This window comes from Geotrypetes seraphini, chromosome 6 (genome assembly GCF_902459505.1).
Source record: "Geotrypetes seraphini chromosome 6, aGeoSer1.1, whole genome shotgun sequence".
In the NCBI taxonomy this organism is placed as follows: domain Eukaryota; kingdom Metazoa; phylum Chordata; class Amphibia; order Gymnophiona; family Dermophiidae; genus Geotrypetes; species Geotrypetes seraphini.
The window spans coordinates 6,149,713-6,166,831 of NC_047089.1; the positions used below are offsets into that span (position 1 = coordinate 6,149,713).

The 17,119-nt window shown below is 44.1% G+C and overlaps 1 protein-coding gene across 3 annotated transcripts in view; it reads left to right on the forward strand.

Annotated features, from left to right (window-relative positions):
• LOC117362166 (leucine-rich repeat-containing protein 51-like) overlaps positions 1-17,119 on the forward strand; it is a 108,847-nt gene that overhangs the window by 77,609 nt on the left and 14,119 nt on the right. The gene's annotated exons all lie outside the window — the stretch shown is intronic.

Genomic DNA, 17,119 nt, shown 5'->3' on the forward strand with positions numbered 1-17,119 from the left:
TATTATCAGATCGACAGATTGAGAAGTGATAAATCCCCTGGACCAGATGGAATTCACCCAAGAGTGCTAAAGGAGCTTAAGATAGAAATCGGAGAACTATTACAATCCCTAGCTAACTTGTCAATTAAAACCGGGCAAATACCAGACGACTGGAGGATAGCGAATGTCATCCCAATCTTCAAAAAGGGATCGAGTGGAGAACCGGGCAGCTATAGACCTGTGAGTCTTACGTCGGTTCCTGGGAAGATGATTGAAGCACTAATAAAGGATAGCATAGAGCAACACCTGGAAAATCACGACCTGATGAGAGCTAGCCAACACGGCTTTAGGAAAGGGAAGTCATGTTTGACTAATTTACTTCAATTTTTTGAGGAGGTGAACAAACAAATTGATAGCGGTGAACCGGTGGATATAATATACTTGGACTTCCAGAAAGCGTTTGATAAGGTTCCCCACGCAAGGCTTCTGAAGAAACTACAAAGCCATGGAATAAAAGGAGATATACTAAGATGGATAGGCAAATGGTTAGAAAACAGATTGCAGAGGGTGGGCATAAATGGGAAGTTCTCGGACTGGGAAGAGGTAACGAGCGGTGTACCCCAGGGATCGGTTCTTGAGCCCATCTTGTTCAATATCTTCATAAACGACCTAGAAGATGAAACAACAAGTAATTTAATCAAGTTTGTGGATGACACAAAACTATGTCGGGTAGTTGGGACACAAAAGGACAGAGAAGAACTTCAGATAGATTTGAACCAGCTAGATAAATGGGCAGAAAAGTGGCAGATGAAGTTTAACATAGAAAAATGCAAAGTGATGCACCTGGGTAAGAAAAACAAGGAACATGAATATAAAATGTTAGGTATGACACTGGGCAAGACCGAACAAGAAAGGGACCTGGGGTTACTGATAGACAGGACCCTGAAGCCGTCGGCTCAATGCACAGCGGCAGCAAAGAAAGCAAATAGGATGTTGGGCATGATAAAGAAGGGAATCACAAGTAGATCGGCAGACATCATAATGCCGCTTTACAGAGCAATGGTCAGACCATACTTGGAGTACTGTGTTCAACACTGGTCTCCCTACCCAAAGAAGGATATAACCCTACTGGAGAGGGTGCAAAGGCGAGCCACGAAGCTAGTAAAAGGTATCGAGAATTTGAGCTACAAAGAACGCCTCGGAAAACTGGGATTGTTCACCCTCGAGAAAAGAAGACTGCGAGGAGACATGATAGAGACTTTTAAAATACTAAAAGGATTTGACAAAATAGAGCAAGAAACATCGTTATTTACATTGTCAAATGTGATTCGGACAAGAGGTCATGGACTGAAACTGAGGGGCACCAGGCCCAGGACAAAAATTAGAAGTTCTGTTTCGCACAACGAGTGGTGGATGCTTGGAACGCTCTCCCTGAGGAGGTCGTGATGGAGACCAGCATTCTGGGATTCAAGAGCAAGTTGGATGCACACCTTCTTGCAAATCACATTGGGGGATACGAGTAAACAAGGTTTCTCAGCAGGGAACACCTGGCTTGGCCTCCGCGGGTGCGGGTCGCCGGACTGGATGGACCTAGAGTCTGATCCGGTGAAGCCATTTCTTATGTTCTTATGACTTAGCCAAAATCATGGTACAGGTTCAGCATTAATGGAGGCTCAGTATTTTACAGCTTGTGAATTTAGGACAACTGCAATTAATCTTTGTCTATGATAGCGAACAATTATTATATTCTTGAATTTTAACTATAAAAGAAGAACTCATGGTTTATTTGTATAGTGGAAATTATTTATTTTTTAAATTTTACCCTGTCTAAAACTAAGCAGCCTCCAATGAACCATACTAGGGTGGTTTGAAAAGTTTGGTAAAAAAGCAAGTTAAACAACGTAGCTTCCATCAAGGTCTACACACTTAGTCCAGCGAGTTTCCAGTTTTTTTGTATCGAGTACAGTATCATAAGAACATAAGCAGTGCCTCCGCCGGGTCAGACCATAGGTCCATCCTGCCCAGCAGTCCGCTCCCACGGCGGCCCAAACAGGTCACGACCTGTCTGAATCACCAGAAGGGGCCCCCTTGCCACCTTGGTTTCCTATTGAGTCCTATTTTCCCATCGAAGTCCTAACCCTACGGTCTTGCACATGCACGACCTGGTTGGGTTTCTATACTTATTACCTGGTTAGCTTTCTCAGTATCCCACGATCCCTTTATCCCTCAGGAATCCGTCCAGTCTCTGTTTGAATCCTTGTACCGTACTCTGCCTGATCACTTGCTCCGGTAGCGCATTCCAAGTGTCCACGACCCTTTGGGTGAAAAAAAACTTCCTTGCATTTGTTTTGAACCTATCTCCCTTCAGTTTCTCCGAATGCCCCCTTGTACCTGTTGTCCCCTTCAGCCTGAAGAATCTGTCCCTATCCACCCTCTCTATGCCCCTCATGATCTTGAAGGTCTCTATCATATCTCCCCTGAGCCTCCTTTTTTCCAGAGAGAAGAGCTCCAGCCTATCCAACCTCTCGGCGTATGGGCAGTGTTCCAGCCCTCTTACCAGTTTCGTTGCTCTCCTTTGGACTCTCAAGTACTGCCATGTCCTTCTTGAGGTACGGCAACCAATATTGAACGCAGTATTCCAGATGTGGACGCACCATCGCTCGATACAATGGCATGATGACTTCCCACGTCCTGGTTGTTATGCCCCTCTTTATGATGCCCAGCATCCTGTTGGCTCTCTTCGAGGCTGCCGCGCACTGTGCAGATGGCTTCACTGATGCATCCACCAGCACACCCAAGTCTCTCTCAAGACTGCTGTCCCCCAACAATGCCCCCCCAATTTGTAGTTGAACAACGGGTTCTTTTCCCTATATGCATGACCTTGCATTTTTCCACGTTAAAGCGCATTTGCCATTTGTTTGCCCAGTCTTCCAGCTTGTCTAGGTCCCTTTGCAGGTCCTCACACTCCTCCCTGGAGCTAACTCTGCCGCACAGTTTGGTATCGTCTGCAAATTTTATAACCTCGCACTTTGCCTCCTTTTCCAGGTCATTGATAAATATGTTGAAGAGTAACGGCCCCAGCACCGATCCCTGTGGCACACCGCTCGTGACTCCCTGCCAGTCAGAATATTGGCCCTTTACTCCGACCCTCTGCAGTCTACCCGACAACCAGTGCTCGATCCATCTGTGCACATCCCCTCCCACCCCGTGGTTCCACAGCTTCCTAAGCAGCCTTTCATGTGGCACCTTGTCGAAAGCCTTTTGAAAATCGAGGTAAATGATGTCTATGGGTTCCCCATTGTCCACCCGACTGCTTATTCCCTCAAAGAAGTACAGAAGGTTTGTTAAGCATGACCTTCCCTTACAGAATCCGTGCTGGCTTGTTCTCAGTAGGCCATTTCTCTCGATGTGCTCGCAAATTCCGTCCTTGATCATAGCTTCCACCATCTTCCCTATAATTGAAGTCAGGCTCACCGGCCTGTAGTTCCCGGGGTCACCCCTCGATCCCTTCTTGAAGATAGGTGTGACATTCTCCAATTTCCAGTCCTCTGGTACCTCTCCAGTTTTCAAGGATAGGTTGCAAACATGCTGGATTGTGCCCGCTATTTCTTGTTTTAGTTCCTTCAGAACCCTTGGGTAGATCCCGTCCGGGCCCGGTGATTTGCCGCATTTTAACCTGTCTATCTGTTTGAGGACATCCTCCTTACTTACCTCTATGTGCTCCAATTTTTCAGCCTGTTCCCCACTCATGAGCTCCTCTGAGTCCGGTATATTAGATGTGTCTTCTCTCGTGAAGACCGATGAGAAGAACGTGTTCAACCTCTCAGCTACCTCTTTATCCTCCTTAATCACTCCCTTCCTATCCCCATCGTCCAACGGCCCCACCTCCTCTCTCGCTGGTCGCTTCCCCTTTACATAACTGAAGAATGCCTTGAAGTTTTTCTCCTCCCTGGCCAGCCCCTCTTCGTATTTCCCTTTTGCTTTTCTAACCTCTCGGTGGCATTCCTTTTGGCATTTCCTGTGCGCCTGGTGATTTTCCTCCGTTGGGTCCTTTTTCCATCTCCGGAAGGATACTTTTTTATCATTTATTGCCCTCTTTACTTCTGTTGAGATCCAAACCGGGTCCTTTGACCGCTTGTTCTTGCAGCCTTTCCTGAAACTGGGGACGTACATTCTTTGTGCTTCCTGCAGGGTGTCCCTGAATAGGGTCCAGGCGCTTCCTACAGTCTCCATCCTAAAGATGTTTCTGAGCTTCCTCCCCACCATTTCCCTCATAGCAACATAGTTCCCTTTCCTGAAGTTGAGCGCAGTTGTTGCGGTCCTCCTTACTATGGATGTCCCCCTTTCTAATGTAAATCTGATCGCATTGTGGTCACTGTTGCCTAGTGGTCCTCCCACTTCTACCCCTCTTGCAGGCCCCCCTAATCTGTTTAGGATGAGGTCAAGAGTAGCACTCCCTCGTGTCGGTTCCCTGACTAGTTGCTCCATGAAGCAGTCCCTCACAGCTTCTACAAATCCTGTTTCCCTAGTGCAGTTGGAGTGACTCGTACTCCAGTCTATCCCCAGGTAGTTGAAGTCCCCCATCACTGTTACACTTCCAGTCCTGCACTCCTATCTCAGTTCAGCTTCCATGTCGTGTCCGACTCTTTCCGGCGTACCAGGTGGGCGATAGTACAGCTCCAGTTTTATGCCTGCACCCTTGTTTCCCGGCAATTTGACCCATAGCGATTCCAGCACCTCTGCCTTCGTTGCCATATCCATCCCGACCGAGTAGATAGAGTCCTTTATATATAGTGCTATGCCTCCCCCCTTCTTGTGGGTCCTGTCCCTCCTGTAGAGCTTGTACCCCGGCAGCGCCACATCCCATTGATTCTCCTCTGTCCACCATGTTTCTGTAATTTCAATTATATCCAGGTTTTCCCCCTTGGCCACGACCTCTAGTTCACCCATCTTGGCCATGAGGCTTCTTGCATTTGCGTATAAGCACCGCAGGTCCCGTCGTTTTTCCTCCACCTCTGCATTTACCTGGGCATTTACCTCTGCATTTATCCTTTTTTCAACAGTAGCCAATCCAGATCACAAGTATAGATCCCAAAGTATAAAACAGGTTTTATGCTGCTTATCCTGGCAATGGATAAGCCTCTGTCGCCCATGCTCTTCAACCTCTGTCGCCCATGCTCTTCAACCTCTTCATCTCCTCCCTTGGTACTATTCTAGACAACCTAGAAGTAACTTCATTCAGCTCCGCAGATGACATAAAATACCTTACCATACAGTTTCAACAAGGTTTCAGTGCAGTTTATAACATAGAAACATGATGGCAGATAAAAGCCAAATGGCCCATCCAGTCTGCCCATCCACAGCATCCACTATCCCTTCCTCTCCCTAAGAGATCCCACGTGCCTGTCCCACACTTTCTTAAATTCAGACAATTCCATTATATGTTAAACTAATAGAAGGTCTGGTAGCACAATACCTCACAAATTACCTTGAAGACCACAACATACTTCACCCCACACAATCAGGTTTCAGATCCAACCACAGTACAGAGACCCTACTAGTATCTCTACTAGATATAGCCCGACAGCACCTTAGCAAAGGAAGAAGGATGCTGATTATCCAACTCGACCTCTCTGCCGCATTTGACCTGGTAGAACTCACCATACTTCTTCAGATTCTAGAAGCCATAGGGATCTCAGGAGGGGTATACAATTGGTTCCAAGGATTCCTCAAAACAAGAACATAGAGTAAACAAAAGATCTTCTATCGGACCCCTGGTCTAACCCCTGTGGAGTACCTCAAGGGTCACCTCTGTCGCCCATGCTCTTCAATCTCTTCATCTCCTCCCTTGGTACTATTCTAGACAACCTAGAAGTAATTTCATTAAGCTACGCAGATGACATAACCATACTCCTCCCCTTCAACTCACAAGACTCCACTCCAATAGGCAACCTGAAAAAAACACTAGAAGCAGTGGGAAAATGGATGCTAGACCACAAACTGAAGCTCAACCCGGACAAAACAAAATTTCTATTGCTTGAAAAGGACAAAACCCCATCTATAACCGAGTTAGAAATAAAAGCCACCAAATACCCCATACAGCCCGTTCTTAAACTCCTCGGAGTTACACTAGACAGATGCAGCACCCTGCAGGTCCAAATCAACAAAACTATTCAAAAAGCATTCTTTACCATGCGCAACCTACGAAAAATAAGAAAATTTTTCGACAAAGATCAATACAGACTCATAGTCCAATCCCTAGTCCTGAGTTTAGTGGACTACTGCAATATCCTCTACCTACCATGCCCCACATACTTAATAAAACAACTACAGACTGTACAGAACACATCCCTCAGGCTGATCTCACTTGAAAAATTTGATCACATCACCAACGCCTACCTAGATTCACACTGGCTACCTATACAAACCCGCATTCAATTCAAACTATACTGCCTACTGTACAAAGCACTAAACGGAATTGCACCCACCCACCTAAATAACTTCCTAAATCGGAACCTCTCATCCAGGCAAAGGAGAACCCAGTCCCCATTCTCCTACCCCCCTTTCAAAGGAACTCAGCGCAAAAAGATGTATGACCACCTACTAGCAACACAGGCAGCAAAATTGGACCCCTACGTCTCCAACCTGCTCACAGCAACAACTGACTTCAAAACGTTCCGAAAAGAAATCAAAACCCTGCTATTCAAAAAATTTATCCAGATAGCTTAACCCCCCTTCCCCTCCCTCCTTGCAATTTCCCTCCTCTCACCCTCTCTACCTGTATTATTCCCCTAAGACTCAACAATGTAATAGCTTCTACTCTTTAACTTACTCGTAATCTTCCAGCTTCATCTGACGTTTTTCCTAATCTTTCTACCTATCTTGTACCCTCTTCTCAAAACTTTATTATGAAACCAGTTCCTTAATTGTATAATGTAACCAGCTCCTTAATTGTAACTTTTTTCCTGGAAATGTCCAGTTATCTTAATTGTAACTTTCGTTCCTGGAAATGTCCAGTTATCTTCTGATGTAATCTGCTTAGAACTGCAAGGTACAGGCAGAATAGAAGTCAGTAATGTAATGTAATATCACCCATATCCATCTTAAAATTAATTCCAGAGTTTAATTACACATTGAGTGAAGAAATGTTTTTTCCGGTTTGTTTTAAACCTACTACTTAGTAGCTTCATTGCTTGCCCTCTAGTCTAGTATTTTTTTTACACATCTATTCACATATCCACCAACCAAAATGTCAAATGCAGAAAACTATATGACAATCTAATGGCCACCAAAGCAGCAAAATTAGACAGACAAATCACCAATCTGCTGTCTTCGATCACAGATTACAAAACCTTCAAAAAAGAAACGAAAACCCTACTCTTCAAAAAATACATAAAACCTGTTTAACATGACCAACTCCTTCCCAATCTCCACCTACCACACTCTCTACCTCTTTCAAATCTAAAATGTTTCTAATTACCCAACGTATCACATCAAGTTCCCATAAATTCTTATATAATTCCTATGCAATTTTTATGTAAAGTTACAATTCTTGTAACCTCTTGAGAAATCTTATGTAATCCCCTTTGAACCTCAAGGTAATGGCAGAATAGAAATCACTAATGTAATGTATTTTTGGAAAGAGTAAACAACGATTCACATCTACTCTTTCTACTCCACTCAGCATTTTATAGACCTCTATCATATCACCCCTGAGCTGTCTTCTCCAAGCTGAAGAGCCATAGACACTAACCTTTCCTCATAGGAAAGTCATCCCATCCCTTCTATCATTTTCATCGTCTTCTCGTTATTTTGATGGAAATATTTAGCATCAGTTGAAGTCTTCTATATCTTTCTTAACCTTACCCTGTACCTGTTTAGCTTTAGTCTTATTTAAGATTCAGTTGCATTTTATTATCATTTAACCACTTGACAATGGTGGTAAATTTGGAGTTAAGGGCAGCAATGGGTTATAAAATACCTTACCATACAGTTTCAACAAGGTTTCAATGCTATTTATAACATAGAAACATGATGGCAGATAAAAGCCAAATGGCCCATCCAGTCTGCCCATCCACAGCATCCACTATCCCTTCCTCTCCTTAAGACAGGGGTGTCCAATGTCGGTCCTCGAGGGCCGCAGTCCAGTCGGGTTTTCAGGATTTCCCCAGTGAATATGCATGATATCTATTAGCATACAATGAAAGCAGTGCATGCAAATAGACCTCATGTATATTCATTGGGGAAATCCTGAAAACCCGACTGGACTGCGGCCCTTGAGGACCGACATTGGACACCCCTGCCCTAAGAGATCCCAAGTGCCTGTCCCACGCTTTCTTAAATTCAGACACAGTCCTTGTCTCCACCACATCTACTGGGAGACTAATCAGGAATCGCCTAATCAGGAAAACACATCCAGACCAAGGAGAACAAAGGCACAATTTACCCACCCCCCAGTCAAAGGTATATTAGCAACCCAAGCAGCAAGACTAGACCACCACCTCTCCAATCTGATGACCACAATGCCTAACTACAAAACCTTCAGGAAAGAATTGAAAACCATGCTATTCAAAAAATTTGTCAATTGATCTAACTAAACCTTCCCAACTCCCGAGATCCTAATGCATTTTCTAACTATCAACCTTGTAATCTCACTGGGAATGCCCAGGCCAATTCTTTTGTAAACTGCCTAGAACTGAAAGGTATTGGCAGGATAGAAGACACCAATGAAATGTAATAGAAGCATGGAATATTACATCATCCTTTCAGTAAAAAATTAATTTTCTTAGATTATGCCTAAGCCTATCACCTCTTAACTTCATTCTATGCCTTCTCACTTTCTTTTCAATTGAAAGGGACTCACCACATAGGTATTTAAACATCTCTATCATATATCCCCTCTCCCACCTTTCCTCCAAGTATACATATCAAGATTTTTAAGTCTGTCCCCGAATGCTTTATGACATAGAGTAGACCATCAACCATTTAATTGCCTTCCTGTGGACCAACTCCATCCTGTTTATATCTTTTTGAAAGTGCTGTCTCTAGAATTGTACATAATATTCTAAATGAGGTCTCACCAGAGTTATACAGGGGCATCAATACCTCCTTTTTCCTACTGGCCATTCCTCTCTCTATGTACCAAAGTATTATTCTAGCTTTCACCATTGCCTTTTCAACCTGTTTTGCTACCATAAGAACCATATCACACCTAAGTCTTGTTCCTCTTTCATGCACAAAAGTTCATCACCCCCCTAAATTGTACCACTCCCTAAGGTTTTTGCAGCCCAAATGCATGACCTTGCATTTCTTAGCATTAAATTTTAGCTGCCAAATTTCAGACTATTCCTCAAGCTTTTCTAGGTCCTTCCTCATGTTTACACACCATCAGGTGTATCTACTGCAGATTTTGGTATCATCTGCAAAGAGGCAAATCTTATCCAATCAGCCCTTCAGCAATATCACTTACAAAAATGTTAAAAAGAACAGGCCCAAGAACAGAACTTTGAGACACACCACTGATAACATCTCTTTCCTCAGAGTGATCTCCATTGACCACTATCCTCTGTTGCCTTCCACTCAACCAGTTCCTTACCCAGCCTGTCACTTAGGGGCCCATACCGAGGGTACTTTAGTTTATCTATTAGGCACCTATGTGGAACACTGTCAAAGGCTTTGCTAAAATCTAAATGCACCACATCTAGTCAAAGAAATTGATCAGATTTATCTGATAAGACTTGCCTCTAGTGAATCCATGTTGCCTTGGGTCCTGTAATCCAGTGTTTCTCAACTCGGTCCTGAAATACCCCCTTGCCAGTCAGTTTTTCAAGATATCCACAATGAATATGCATGAAAGAAATTTGCATATAATGGAGGCCCTGTTTATGCAAATTCAAGTTTATGCAAATTCAAGTGGATATCCTGAAAACCTGAGTGGCAAGGGGGTACTCCAGGACAGAGTTGAGAAACACTTCCGTAATCCACTGGATTCCAGAAATGTTACTATTCTCTGTTTTTAAAAGTATTTCTATTAGTTTACTTACCACAGAGGTCATACTTACTGGCCTATAGTTCCCTATTTTCCTTACTTCCACTTTTGTGGAGAAGGACCACATCTGCCCTTCTTCAATCCTCCAGCTCCACTCCTGACTCTAGAGAAGCATTGAAAAGATCAGCCAGAGGAGCTGCTAGAACTTCCCAAAGTACTCTCAGATATACACCATCTGGCACCATCTGGTGAAACTGGAAGTTACATCAGAAACATGGACTTCGGCAAAGGGAGGCTAAAAAGTAGTAGTAAGTTAAAAAATAGTAATAATGAAGAGTCCAGAGAAGCGTGCTTTTCGTTTCAGGCATTCTGGCCATTTTCCGTCCCGGTTTGATTTCTGATCATCCCCCCCCCCCTTTGCGGGAAGAGTGGGTTGCTGGGAAGGGGGAGAGTGTGCCTGCTCCCCACCACAGCAAAAGCCGAGATCCATGCCAGCCGATCGTCCTCCACCTGCAGCGGCAGCTCCCAGCCAAAGTGAAAGAGAAAGGACCCGGGAAGCGGGGCAGCTGAAAACCCCCCCCTCCCCAGATGTGCGAGGATCTCGCCCGTGGCAAATGCTGAGCTAACATGTCGCGACCGGCTCTGATGTCAGCCTGAGCTTCCCCCCGCAGTACCTGGCCTGCATGGTGATGTGGGAGTGGCTCTACGAGCACAGCCGCTGGTGACCTTACTTGGCCACCGTGTGGCACCACATTGAGAACGTGCTGAAGGAGGATGCCCGAGGCAGTGTGGTGCTGGGCAAGGTAGACCTGCAGCTGGTGTCTTACGTAATTGACCTGCAGTCCATGCACCAGTTCCACCAGGACACGGGTGAGTGGCCAAGGGGGCTGCACTGATGAGCATTTTGCCTGAAGGGGGCGAAGGATGCTTCCCCTGGCACTGCTGACCAGCACGTATCAATGGCATCCTCACCTCAGCAGTCTTGTACTCCCTTTCCCCCTGTTGCTGGCTCCTCTCCATGCACCCAGCAGTGAACAGCTTCTCCCCTCCCCATCCCCCACTTCTGTCCCAAATTCCTCAGTCCGAAATCCAAGATCCTGTTCTCTCTTCCCCCCTACATCTCTTCTCACATGCAGCATTTCCCTTCTCTCGCCCCCCTCCCCCTCCATAGTCCAACATCTTAATGAGCCATAGAGTGCCTTCAGTGACTTTAGAACGATCCCCCTCCATAGCACTTTTTAAATATACAGTAAACCATAACAGGGCTCAGGAGAGGAAGGCGCCAAGGGAGGTAGGTATATGCGTCCATCCTCTTGGACCTGAAGTACCAGCACAATGGCATGTGTCCATCCTTGTCCTGTTCCCCTCCCCCCCCTGAGAAAAGTTTCAGGGTGGACCAGGAGGCTCGATCTGGTTCTGATCGCGCCCTGGTATGAGTTTCGTCAGCCGGAAGCCTGAAGTCTTAATGCCATTATACAGAACCATGGTGAGGCCTCATTTGGAATACTGTGTGCAATTCTGGAGGCCACACTACCGAAAAGATGTGCTGAGAGTAGAGTCGGTGCAACGGATGGCCACCAGGATGGTTTCGGGGCTCAAGGACCTATCGTACGAGGAAAGGCTGAAATATTTGCGGCTGTACTCACTCGAGGAACGTAGGGAGAGAGGAGACATGATCGAGACGTTTAAGTATATTACCGGCCGTATCGAGATGGAAGAAGAGATTCTCTTTCTCAAAGGACCCCCAGCCACAAGAGGGCATCCGCTCAAACTCAAGGGCGGGAAATTTCATGGCGACACCAGGAAATATTTCTTCACCGAGAGAGTGGTTGATCCTTGGAACGAGCTCCCAGTGCAGGTGATCGAGCAAATGGGATGCCCAGTGGGATCCCTTAGAGGGTTAAGCCAAGGGAACCTGTTACCAGGAGTGGGATCCCTAGGATAGTAGACTTGGGGGTGGGTCAGTAGAGTGGGCAGACCTGATGGGCTATGGCCCTTATCTGCCGTCATCTTCTATGTTTCTATGAATCTGGGCACAACTTCATGACCTGCCAGGCCAGTTCTGCGTCTCTGGCTCTGCTGAGGATCTGATCTGGTCCTGGAAGGGCGAAGGGCAAAATTTTTGTTTGGAGAGGCCATCACAGTGCAAAATAAAATCCCAAATCTCACTGCACAGTAGCTGCCGAGTAAGTGGATAACAATAGGTTTCCCTATTAACATCAGTCAAAAGAAAAAAAAATACAGTGGGGGCCTTATGTAGGGTCTGAAGAGCTGCCATTGATTTAAAGGCCTTAAAGGGCACTGGTTTAGACGTTTTGAGATTACAATATGTCAGATTTGAAATGTGTATCCTGCCAGAGTTGGTGTTAGACTGCAAATGTGAGCTAGGATTTAACAGAGAAAGGAAAAGTATTTTTTGTTTACACCACAGTGCCAGTATGGGTAGGAGAGGGCAAAGGGGGTGAAGAGGCTATAAAATAAACCCACTAGGATGTTTTTTTAAAAAAACACCCAATTGGGCAGGAAAATCAAATCGAATTGAAAAATCGATTCAATAGGCTGAACCGAATCGAAATATTTTTTCCTGAATCGGGCAGCACTACTTTCTACACCTGTCTTAACGTTAAACCATACAATGCGTTAATCACTGGATGCCAAATGTTCACCCACTATAACATCAGAAACACTATGAGCGACAATTTACAATTAAAGAAAGACGTGATATGTTTTTAACATTTTCCTAAAGTGATAATGTGAGTCTTGTTGATGCAAACTTTAGGGCCTTGAAATTCAAAAGTTGATTTGTACAACTTTTTCCCAATTAATATGTGAAGGAAAAGGAAAGATCAACAAAACATTGTATCAGTCTTGAGTTATAAAAAGAAGTCATAGAATTTTTAAAGACTAGTCCATTAGAATTGCCTTATGAACCACCCATGCAATCTTAAATTTAATTCTCTCTTTTATGGGTAGTCAGTGTAGCTCCCGCAGGAGTGGGGACCCATCAAATTGGTTTCATTGGAAAATTAATCTGGCCACTCTAATTTGAAGTATTTGCAGTCTTGTACATGCTTTCTCTCTTATACTACAGCACAGAGAATTGCAGTAATCCAAGTAAGAAAGTAAAACCACTTGCACAACTGTATAGAAACTAGCCTGATTTAAGACTAATCTGATCATTCTTAATTGTCTTAATCTGAAGAAAAATTTCTTAACCAAGGAATTAATTTGGTCAACAAATGTAAGGTCTGAAACTATAATAACGCCCAACACTTTTGATGTTCTTTCAATCGTAAGTTTTTCTTCTGTTATGAATACCAATTCAGTATGGGCCATTTGAACTTTATCTGCCGTCTTGTTTCTATGAGTTGTAGTTATTAAACCAAAGCACCTTAGTCTTCAGTTTGTTAAATTTGAGAAAATTCCTCTGTCCATATACTGTGCCTAGCTTAACTAAGAAGAGAATGATGTGAATGAATATGGTTCAATGAATAATCTGAAACAATGTCAAAACAGAATTCCATTCTGCAAATCGGCACTTAACAAAATAACACTCTTTTCAGCTACAGTAGCAAAATAACGCTCAGGAATTTAGGACATTGGTTGGTTGGGCTGAGAACTTTTCAGCACACCTTTATGTATACTGTTTGGTGTCCTCAAAGGAGTCCTTAACTGGACAGAGCAAGAAAATATTATCTGCATACACGAACACATGAATCTGTGAAGGAGAAAATATTCTGCTCAAAGCTCTTAAGTACGAGGCCTGACAATTAAGTTCATGAACTCATCCTAGAAAACGTGCTACATCCCTCATTGCTGAATATCACTTCAGTCACCTTCGAAGTACTCCCCTTGGGAAGCTATGCACTGACGCCAGCATCTAGTCCACCCTTCAAAGCAATTTTTGAACTCTCTGGAATGGCCATCAGAGCTGTTGTCATATTACCCTTGATGTCCTGAATGTCATCAAAATGTCTTCCTTTCAATATTTCTTTTATCTTTGAGTAAAAAAAAAGTCATTGGGGGCCAGGTCAGGTCAGTAAGGAGGGTGTTTCAATACAGGTATTTTTTTACTGGCTAAAATCTCCCTCGCAGACGGTGCCATGTGAGCTGGTGCACTGTCATGATGCAAGAGCCATTAGGGACCATTTTTGCACATACCTTTATCATGCCAAGATTTTCAGTTAAGATTTTCCTGTTTATCAATGTTTACTTGGTCTGCTATGCTTCTCACAGTCAGCCGATTTTGATGCACAATTCAATTAATTTTTGCAATGTTTTCATCAGTTCTGCTCATTACTGGCTGCTGTGACCTCTCTTCATTAGTGATGCTTTCTCTCCCCTCAGAAAAACATTTAATCAGTTTATTCATTCATTCATTTAGCCTGTTCTCCCAAAGGAGCCCAGAACGGGTTACAAAGGTATATTCACAGTATAGAAGGACAAAATTATTGAAGACATTTTTGGCAGACATAACTTAGAAGAATTTGCAGCATTCATATAAGATATTACATGGCATAGTATAGATTTAGGACAGCATTCACTATACTAACAGAACATACTTATACTAAAGTTTTAGTGTTGTAAGTGAGTACATGATTGGTGGTTGGCAATTTAGGTCCCATGAGTAATGTCAGTCATTATGGAGCTCGTGAATAGCGTTGGACATTAAGGAGCTGGATTTGTGAAGAGGAAGGTTTTCACGGCCTTCCTGAAGTTCCATAGATTGTCTAGCGATCTAATGGATGTGGGGATGATGTGCCAGAATCTGGGTATAAACTGTAAATAAGAGCGTTTGCAGGCTGTTTCAGTTTTGAGTGAATGACTAGGTGGTAGTGTGAGCCATTTCTCTGAGATCTCAGTGATTGGTTTGGGATGTAAATTTGTAGTTTTGATGTCATGTAGTTCGGTGTTAGCTTGTGGAAGGTCTTGAAGGCTTGGACCAAGGCTTTAAAGGTGCAGCGTTTTTAGATAGGTAACCAATGCATGGATGTTTTAAGTTTTATTAGGATTTTATATACCGCCTATCAAGGTTATCTAAGCGGTTTTACAATCAGGTACTCAAGCATTTTCCCTATCTGTCCTGGTGGGCTCACAATCTATCTAGTGCTGGGGTGACATAGTCTCAGAAGCCTAGGTTTTTCAGGAGACAAATGGCTGCATTTTGTACACCTTGGAGGCGGGAGAGGGTTTTTGTGGGTAAGCCCACTAGTAGTGCATTGCAATAGTCTAAGCAGGATAATACAAATGCATGCAGTAGTTGGGCAAAATCGGTTTCTGAAAAATAGGGCAGGATGCACCTCAGTTGATGGAGGTAGTAGAAGGATGAAGACACTAAGTTTGATATGTGATTTGGGAGTGATAGATTTGAGTCCAGGACCACTCCTAGGCTGCTGACGTTATCTTTAGATGTTAGTGTGTCATTTTCCCAGGAAAAGGATGGGCAGGGGTATGGGCAGGTGTCTTTGTGTATCCAGAGGAGTTCAGTCTTCGAGGCATTAAGTTGTAATTTATTTGCAGTCATCCCATTCTTTATTTCAGTTAGGCAGCTATGGAGTTTTATGATTTGTACATCTCAGTGTTGGCCTAAGGCAGGGGTAGGCAATTCCTGTCCTCGAGAGCCGGAGTCAGGTCAGGTTTTCAGGATATCCACAATGAATATGTATGAGATGGATTTGCATGCACTGCCTCCTTGAGATGCAAATCTATCTCATGAATATTTATTGTGGATATCCTAAAAACCTGACCTGGCTCCAGCTCTTGAGGACTGGCATTGCTTACCCCTGGCCTAAGGGAAGGTATAGCTGTATATCATCTGTGTATGAGTGGATTTTGATTTGGTATTTTGCTGTGATTTAGTACTGGGTTGATATAAAGGTTGAAGAGGAGTGAGGATATCAATGCACCTTGGGGCACTCCGTAGCGGAGTGGTTTTGGCTTAGATACACTGCTGTTTTCTTCATGGCATTATCCCCATAAACTTGGACTAAAATGTCCCTGATTTCACTTCCACTCTTGCTAAGTTTAACAAGAAATTTAATGTTTGTTGCTCTAATTCAGGGGTAGGGAACTCCGGTCCTCAAGGGCCGTAATCCAGTCGGGTTTTCAGGACTTCCCCAATGAATATGCATTGAAAGCAGTGCATGCACATAGATCTCATGCATATTCATTGGGGAAATCCTGAAAACCCGACTGGAATACGGCTCTCGAGGACCAGAATTCCTTACCCCTGCTCTAATTCAAGGTCTAAAATTCTCGTAATATCACATAAAAATATGCAACAATAGTGAACACCACTCAGCAAGACACTGTCACACATCAACACAAATACAGCTGTGAGACACTGATATACCAAGATTATAAAACAGGGGTAGGGAACTCCGGTCCTTGAGAGCTGTATTCCAGTCGGGTTTTCAGGATTTCCCCAATGAATATGCATGAGATGTATTTGCATGCACTGCTTTCAATGCATATTCATTGGGGAAATCCTGAAAACCCGACTGGAATATGGCTCAGGAGGACCGGAGTGCCCTACCCGTTATAAAACCATACCGAGTAGTTTGCACAGTGCTGCCAACATAAGCACATGGTAGCAAGTTCATGAACTTAATTATCAGATCTCATATAAATTAAACAAGGATAGAGATAAGGAAGAGGCTTGTGGCACATCGCAAAAGGCACTCCAGACTTTAGACTTGCTACTCCCCTTTCTTACTTCATATGTTCTATTGGTTAGAAACTCTGTGAACCATTTTAATACCATCTATAATAATAAAACACTAACGCATATGCACACTCCTATCTGCGTGATCCATATGTCCGTGGCAGGCAGGCAGGAGTGCGCATGCGCGCTACTGGCAGAGCAATTGTAAAGCGCCGACCTCCCTGCTCTCCAGCTCCTCCAGGCATCGAAGCGGCAGTCCTCCATCCAGTCCACTGAAGCAGCTCTTCTGTCTGCCCTCTTCAAAAAAGCCTACTGCCTTAGGACCTCACAGGCCGCTCTGCACCTCAGTAGCACGTTCCCTCTGACGCACCGGATCGCAGCAGAGGGAACTTGCTACTGAGGTGCATAGCGCCTGCGAGGTTCACGATCCTCAGTAGGCTTTTTTGAAGAGGAGGGCAGACATGAACGTTCAGGGGAAGCAGGTAAGG